The sequence below is a fragment of the Hordeum vulgare genome, chromosome 4H (assembly GCF_904849725.1).
Source record: "Hordeum vulgare subsp. vulgare chromosome 4H, MorexV3_pseudomolecules_assembly, whole genome shotgun sequence".
Taxonomy (NCBI): domain Eukaryota; kingdom Viridiplantae; phylum Streptophyta; class Magnoliopsida; order Poales; family Poaceae; genus Hordeum; species Hordeum vulgare.
This window is the reverse complement of record NC_058521.1, coordinates 352,539,353-352,548,208: the sequence shown is the minus strand read 5'-3', so window position 1 is coordinate 352,548,208 and position 8,856 is coordinate 352,539,353. Positions and strand designations below refer to the sequence as shown.

The window sequence follows — 8,856 nt, the reverse complement described above, 5'->3', positions numbered from 1 at the left end:
TCATCTCTCTAATTATGGGAGAAACTAGGGGTGCATCAAACGCCAGGGTCACTAGTTTACATTTTTCCATTGTGCACTACTTCGCTTTATCCATAGGGAAAAGTATAACTGCCATGGGTGGCGGTCATAGTGCCCCCACCCACTCTATTTTGCGTCACGGGCTACATGCCAAAAATACTCATAGTTTAGGAGCTATTGTCGCATGCCGCATGCATATTAACGATATCATTGGCATGATCCATGTTGGTATTGATGCGACTTGCCTAGAAAACCGCTTTAATGTTGCCATACACCCAATTGCTTATCTATTGCCTAAGGTTTATATTGATCACAACTCCATGATAGAGCACTAGTTTACTGATGAACCTATTCCCCCGAATCACATTAGTTATAACTTAGTATAAAACGATAAGACTCACGATGTTATTGCGTTTCATGCACCCTCTTTATTTAAATATCATGCCGGGAATGGATAGACAATCATCCCAGCAAACATAATCGCGAACCAGAACGAGCTGGCTAAGGCAGAAGCCCCTGCTTAGGCATGGGATGCTCAGGAACCTCGGCTGCATTACTTTCCCGGACCGGATGGCTACTATCAGTGGTGATTACCGAGGTATGCGGACGCCTAAGCTTGGGGGAGTACATATTTTTCATCGACATCACATTCATGTTCAAATGCTTCATATAAATTGTCAGTGTTCATCCTCTTTCATTTTATATCCATGTTAGCTTTATTTACCGCCTTATTCTGTGTGTTCAAACAAACTTTAAAAATACAAAAATATTTCTAGTTTTTTTTTCTGTTAATTAGTTGTAGGATCAAAAGAAAACCCAAGAATATTCCCTTTGCTTGTTGGGAGCTTTCCCGTGTAAATAATTTTTTCCATTTTTGTTGTTCCATGTTTATTTGCTTTGTTCGAAATAAACAAAAACTACAAAAATATTTCAATTTGTTTCTCTCAATTACTTCTATTTTCTTTGATCCTTTGAAAGGAGAAGACCATGATGAAAATGTTGAGTGGGTCTCATATGCATTATTGTTGATCTAACAAAAGATACAATATTACCTTGTCTTTTTGTCACACCCTCGATTTTGGCCCTTTCTTTTTCTTTTGAATTTCCTTAAGATTTTATTTGAAATTGCTTTTCTGTGGCTCCGTGGTATGGAAACTTGGGAATATTTCTCTTTCTAGTCTCGAAAGTGGCTTGTCATCCTCAAAACCTTCCCAAGACCATGTCATTTCCATCTTATCCCTAAGTGATATATTTTTCTTGGGAATATTCCTTTTTCTATTAAAAGAATCACTCTATTTCCTCTAGGTTGTGAAGCAACCAATATTTATGTATCTCCCAAAATTCCCAAATAATTCCCATAAATTGTGTGGGACATATCTTCCTCAAATTTGTCAAAATTCTTCAGTGTCTTGGTCAAAAATAATTCAAGGATATTCCTTTTTCTGTTCTACCCTGAATGGCATTTTGGGAAGGAAATGTCACTTATATCTTCTTGATTGCTGTCAAATCTTTTGTCGACTCTTTCCTATCCATATTAGAACATCATGCAAAAATTCAACATCATTTGCCTAGTAAATATTCCTCAGCTAATTTATCAAAGTTTCTGTTTAGAAAGGAACTTCCATAGCTAATTTATCAAAGTTTTTGTTTAGAAAGGAACTTTGGAATGAGGTACTGGCTAGGATGATCCAAATGATTTGAAGTTTTGACATGACCTCCAGATACTCAAATTACCTGTTTTCTCAAGATTTGAGCATCATTGCATCATTCATGTGCCCAACATCAAATCTTATTTTCTGGTCAGATTTTCAGTTTGTGAAGCAACTATACTTTATGTTGCTTCTTAATTGCTCAAAATTTAACAGGATATGCTCCTACCCATATAGCTTGTGCACACCAAATTTGGGATCATTGATTTAAGTTAATGTTTCTCTATATTTTTTTGTAGTTTCTCTCTAGAGAGATGCATTGTGAAGGAAGTACTATTTTGGTGTATCCCAATGGTATAAAAAAATTGCAGTACATCCATATGCCCAAATAGATCATCTTCCCCAAATTACAGCTAAACCCAATCAAGCATGTGAGTGCTACTTCGTATTTTCCATTTCTATCCAATGGGGTGAATTGTACAACAAATGCTATCTAGATTGATCCTATTAAGCTAAAAATTTGCATAAATGATCATCCTAGTGATGGATCACCCTCTGCAAAATATCAGCATCTTTCTACACACCAATCTTCTTCAGAAAGCAACAAACACCTTGATGTTGTCTTGTCTTCTAGCAAGCTGTGGTCACATCTTGAGTCCATGTGCTTGTTCATTTGTACTTTGACACTCACTCGTGAATGACCAATCGCCTAGAAAAGGTTTGGCTGATCATAGCGCGTGTCACCGCCGCGTTCGTGCGGTGACTAGGTGTCCGACATGCCCTTGTCCGTGCTCTGGCAGTTGGCCCCTCCCCATCGTCTGTTTTTTCGAGCCATCGACACCTAATCATGTCTAGCAGCTCCGTCTTGGTCTCGCCTTGCGCTGGAACCCTCTCCCCCTCTCAGGTCACATCCTACGCGATGCTCTAGCCGCGCCCGTGACCTGGCCGCCCTGCCTACTCCATGGATAATTGCCCAAGGTCCGCCAGAGCCTTCCCGAGCTCTACCTGGCGCTATTTATAGCGTGCCATAGCTCTCCCACCACTCTGCAGCCGTTCCCCAAGCTCCTGGAGCGCCCCTTTTCCCCAATAGCCAAGCCGTCCGCCATCGATCAACGTGGTCAAATCCTCCCAGTAGCCCTCCCCCTCGTTTCTTCTACGTGTGCGGAGACCCCCTGGACCCCGCAGAGCTACCATCGCCCTCCATTCCTCCAAGGAGGCCCTGCCAGCGCCGCTCGCCAGGAGACCTCCGTCCACCTCGGCCCCCTTAGTGGCTACGACACTGTAGGTCGCCGGAGTCGCTCCCTTGGCTACCATCAGTCGTGGAGAGGAGCTGCGGTGCCGCCACGCACGTTGGCGGCCCTTTGGAGTAGTAAGGTGACAGGTGCGCCGGTGCCCGAGCCCCTTTGACCCCAGCGAGCGGAAGAAGACAATCGAAGGAGAGAGAAGTGAGAAGGCCCGCGCGCCAGCCGCAGGTCCGCTTACCGGACTGGCCCGTTGCCGTAAGTGAAGGCATTTTTGCACGAGCGCGTATTTCCGTGGTCAAGGCTTTTTCTTGCTTCAGCCTCGAACGCGAGTGTGTTTTCTCTAACTTAAAGTGTATTTCAAGAAAGGCGTTTTCAACCCAGGTCCGTTGGCCGAAGTGGTTAAATAGTGGGTGTTCACCCGTTAGCAACAAAAAAACACAATTTTTTATTTGTTTTTCTCCTAACAAACAAACCACCATATCTTTTTAATAGTAACTCCGATTGAGGTAATTCCAAAGCCCACATTTTCGTCTCATCAAGTTCGTTCCTTTGGTACTATTTTCACTATATTGTCACATACTAAAAATGACAATTTTTCCCTTGCCCTTGTTAAGCCCCCTTTGCGAGAGATAATTTTCTTGCGAATCGTTCCGCGAGTTCCTTGCACTTCCTTCCGGTGAATCCTTTATCCCCGGGCAAGCCACGGCATCCACTTGTATTGTGATCTTGTAGTAACCATTGTTTTCTACTTCAATATTTAACAACTGTTTGCTCTACTAGTATTTCTGTATGCTTGTGGAATCGATCATCTTCATGCTTTGTGCTTGTGCACCCTGTTAGTTCCGTGGCTACTTGGTAGTATTATTATCATATCTCATGCTTGTTCTTATTACATGCTCGTGATAGTAGTGTTCCTTCGATGCACGAATATCGCCAGTTATGAAAAGCACTTGTGATCTGCATGATCATTACTCTATCATGTTCATGTGCATCCACTAGACTAAGTTCGTTATTATTGTCGATGCTAATGCTTCACATGTGAAATTGTTATACTTCACATACATGTTCATTCTTATGTCATGCTCATATGAATTGTCTATTCATCCTGTTATTTTTATTATGACTTAGCTCATTACTTTACAAGTTCAACCGGATATTAACTGAACATGAACAAATGTTGGCTGAGTCATAGTGCCATCGAGTCGAGCTGACCAGTGCATCCACACTTGCCTGTATGGGAAGGCCTTAATGCAGTCGATTGGCATGCCTCTCATTGGTTCCTCCAACTAGGGAAGGTTATGTGCGCGCTACCCTGATGAGGTAGGCGTCCAAGGCCCGTTGTTTTTCTATGGTACCATTGTACCCGTTTGGTACCATTTCTGTTTTGCCACGATGATGGCCATTGGATGTCTAGAGTGGCATCGGAGCCACCCATGACTTAGCCCAAATGGGAGTTTGTCGAAGTGGCCGGGGGAGTGTCATGCAATATATTGGTTCTCTCGGAATGCCGCTAGTCCACCCAAATAGGTGCGTGAGGCCTTGGGTTTTGTGGTGTAGGTACAGTGTACCAACCTCTACAGAGTATGTATAATCTATCAATAGCCACACCCACGGATATGGGCCCAGTTTGTAGTAGGTCACACTATGAGTTAACAATAATAATAATATACTTAATAAACAACCCTTGTTTGATGAGAAAGAAGTTGGTTGATCTTTATTTGATCATCAGAAGATTAAAGTAGTATCATGGATACCGAGGTTAGTTAATATTTTGGATACATGTGGTGGTTACGAGATAACCCCGATCAGAGTAAGTTGATATATAAGTTTAACCATGGTGCATGCTAGTATCATCTTTGTTCATGGCTTGAGTAACATGTTCATGCCATGCTCATCAGATGTTGTTCTAGCGGTATTTTTTTTCACCATGTATATGCCGTGTTGCTCTAGGTGTATCATGCTCGTCATTAATCTTCAACTTGTAAATGCCATATTGTTGTTGGTCTTGATTGCGTTGGTCGTTGTGAGCTCGTGAGTAGATTCAAAGTACTCACCTCGTGTGTCATGCCAGTTTGCAGGTCATGCCATGATTGATTGCCTGACGAGTTGGTGATCAAGGATAAGCATTCCAGCCAGAGTCCTTGTAGAGTTGATTTCACCAGTGTCGTCGTTGTTCCCTTGCTAGAAGTTATTCCGTTGCTTTGATTTGTTTTTCTATAAGCATAGAGCTACCTAAGAAGGCATAGTGTTGCCATGCCGATGTAATTCATTGTGATATCGGAACCTTGTATTTCTGTCATTTGTAATAAAGAGCTGATTTGTTCTATGCCAAGTAGTGTCATTTTCCAAAAGACTTAATCCCTGGGGTGGAATACGGAGTGATCCAGTCTATCTTATCCGGGGTGCCACAACGTTGGTATCGGAGGAGGTATAGCTGTAGGACGCCCTAGCACGCGTGAGTGTTAGAAAACAGTAGTAAAGAGTCTATCCGGTTTGCTGCACTTGATTGTTGCATTTGTTTGTTGCATAGCATGCATATAGACTTATTATCGGGTCGCTAGTGGTTGATCTTGTGAGTGTAGGTGGCATCAGTATCGATTCACTACGTGCACCCTCCACCTTTTTGTACCCGCTTTTTGGTGTTTGGCATCATCTCTGTCCGAGCGGAGTGATGCCATGGTACCAAGTGTTCCAGACACCATTTGCAGGATTGATGCTGAGGTATTGCGTAGATATCTTTTCGTCAGCCACACCTAAGTTTCCATGACAGACATGTTTTCGTGCCTTCCAACCCGTCGCATAGGCAACCCTTACTGACCTTTGTTTTCAGAAAAAGGCCAATGCCAGCAAGCACTGCTTTCGACTGATATCCTACCATGTCACTCATTCCATGGGCGAGTAAAGTTCCCTACCATCCACTTGATGATGATGTGGTTGTGACCTCCGTCTCTCGCTACATGATCATCAAGTCCGTCCTCACCTCCAAGCCCGTCCAGCTACCACCGGTGTTAGGCGAGTTCTTGGTGTAGCCTTGTTTACACCAACGCATAGATTCACTTTCATGCACACCGCCACAACATATTAGATCGTAGAACCGGTGTTTTCACGAGATTTTTGTGCTTAAGTATGCATGCATGTTATTGTTGTGAATAGCAGTAAAATATGATGTTGCCTGTATGTGATCTGGATTGCCTTGTGTGCTTTTGTTTAATTCATTTCTTTTTCTTATTTTCTTTGGGCCCTCGGTGTTACCTTATTTCCCCTTATAAGTTTTGCTCATCAACCGACACCGGAACCGAAGAATTAGTGAGGAGTTCAAATATTAGGACGCTCAGTTAAACAATATAGAATTCTTAGTCGTTTGTATTATATTAGGCATATCTAGTCTAAATCATGGATTGATTATTAGGATCAAGTATACATCAGTGTACAATTTTTACAATAGTAATGATGAAATCAACCGGAAGACAAATTGTGTGCAAGACAAATCATATATTTTGAGCCAAAGGTATGATTCATATACAAGGTTTGATTCTATTGTGAGTAGGAAACATGCTATACCCTTGAAGCAAGCGAGAATGTGATGTGAATTCAGTACTCAACAGCAATGATACTCAAACAACATATTCATACGAGTAACCGGTAGCAAAAATATTAAAGGGTATATGTGGCATTGAGTCACCATATCATGTAGAGAAGTTTCTGGTATGAGGAACTCCAGTTTCCCTTTGCATGCTACCCAAGAAGCTTACAATGCAAAATTCCTCTGTCTCCCTCAATATGATATCTGGATTACTTCCTCTACAAGATACCCAGGCGTCTTCTGTAAGCTACCAGAAAAGCTTCGGGCATAAGGTATTGAGTTTTCCGCAGCAAGCAACTAAGGGGGAAATTTCTGAAGTACGGTACCCAGTCTTCTTAAACAAGATGCCTCGCGATTGCATTGAGCGCAAGCTATTCAGTCTTCCCCGGCATGATACTCTCGATAGTTTCCAACACAAGTTGTCTAACTTTCCTCAATACAATACTGGTGCAAGTTAATACTTAGTGAGATGTGAGTATATGGCAGTGCATCCTAAGAATGAGATCTGTAGATGTTTGGTCAGAAACAAGAATCAGTCGCAACACAAGTCTACCTCGGGGATCAGATACTTCCATATACACTGTAAGCATGCTGCCAAATTCATGCAAGTCACTCGTACGATGATGAAATCGCTATAAGAATCTGACGACCCCACTAGTTATGCAAGAGGAAAGCCAGTTATACACTTCAAGGAGTATTGCAAGGATTGACAAGCTCTATTGAAAGACAACAGGAGAAAATCATTTTGGCAGTGCATATCCAGGCCAGCTTCCTCACACCCGACAAGGTGATATCGTTAACCGTTGTCACTAGCTTTCGTCGATGCTAGGTCGACACCTATGGGAAAAAACGTGATACCCTTGTGATCGTATGGAGGGGAAAGACGGCGTTAAGAGAAGAGCTAACGATCAACACCCGACAAGCCTTTTTACCCAGGTTCGGGCCGCTTAGGCATAAAACCCTACGTCCTGCTCGTATGATTGTATTAAGCGTTTCGTTGTTCGTTACAGTGACTGATGATAACCATCTTCTGGCCAATGTCCAAAGAGTCTAACCCCTTGTGAATCAGCTAAGGGCCTTCTTTTATAGGCAAATGGGTCACCTACAGTGCTCGGTGGTAGGTTTAGGAGAAGTTACAGTGAACCTAGAGCGGTGCGTATCCATCTACCGCTGACAGGTGCATTGAATGCACGTCTTGTCCTTGTCTGCAATGTGCTGGTGAAGACATGTGTCCAGGCGTTTCGACACCTGGATGCCGCGCTAGTGCATGCGGAATGTGCTAGAACTTGGGGGCGGTGGCATGGTGGCAAGGGCGGTTTCCCTTCAGTACCTAGCCCGTCATCATGGGAAGGGAGCTTGCCGGGGACTTGGGTCTTTGTCTCGGCAAGGAAGCTTGCCGGGGGCTTCGGTTGTCATCCCGGCAAGGGAGGTTTGCCGAGGCCTCGTGCCTGGTGAGTTCATCACACCCACTAAACGGGCGTGGGCTTGGTTATCTTCCCGGCAAGGCAGGCTTGCAGGGCCTTGGTAATCTTGGGGGCGCATCTTGTCTAGACTCTACCATGCCCTGCCGTCAGGGGCCCTTTGCGCCCGTACACAAGTCTGGGGCACTAGGGACCCCGGTCTTTAGTGCACCGACAGGAGCGTTGTTGGGCCATGCCCAAAGAGGTGCACGGGACTTCGTGGCTGGACCTGCTGGCGGTTGCCTTTTTCCCACGTTGCGCATAGGATGCGCGAAGTGCGAGGTCGTGCACAGAGTGGCCTCTCCGCCTCGTGAAACGCCTCTGCCATGCGCGTGGCATGCGCAGTCATGGATGGACAGGTGGCAGCCGAGGCCATGAAAGGCATAGTAGTGGTTGGGCCCGCCCGTGCATGCATTGGCGCATCAGGGCGGTTCTCTGTTCGCCCGTGAGCTCGAGCGATTGGGCACGAGGGGTGGTGGCTTCTGGACCAAAGGAGGCTAGCCCCCGCGCCCTGTCCTATAAATTGGGAGGGTTTGCGAGGGGTTTTGCTCACCCAAATCCGTGTGGATCCACCAACTCCTCGATCTTGGCCTTCAGAATCTTCTCTTGTCTGTAGGTGGTTCTCGCCGCTGACCATGGTTAGGGTACGAGGTCGGCCACCGTCGGCCGCCAGGGCGGCGAGGGGATCCCGTTCGGATCATGCCACAGCTTCTGGGGGTGCCGCGGCGGAAGACGACCCGAACGCCCGTGGTGGAGGAAGGGCGAGGGGCCGTAGTGGCCGCGGAGGTCAAGGCCGGGGGAGGCGGAGCGCTACTCCAACGCCTCCGCCTTCCCCGGGGCTTTCTCCTGTGGCGGCCCACCATGTTGCTTCAGGGGCCCCCACGTGTGCTTCTCGACTGCTA

General features: G+C 45.3%; 1 long non-coding RNA gene across 1 annotated transcript; it reads left to right on the top strand.

Moving 5' to 3' along the window:
* The first annotated feature begins 2,237 nt into the window (after positions 1-2,237).
* Positions 2,238-5,210, top strand: LOC123446469. Its single transcript, XR_006631371.1, has 2 exons — positions 2,238-4,231; positions 4,983-5,210. It is a non-coding gene; the product is annotated as an uncharacterized LOC123446469 (long non-coding RNA).
* Positions 5,211-8,856: the final 3,646 nt, after the last annotated feature.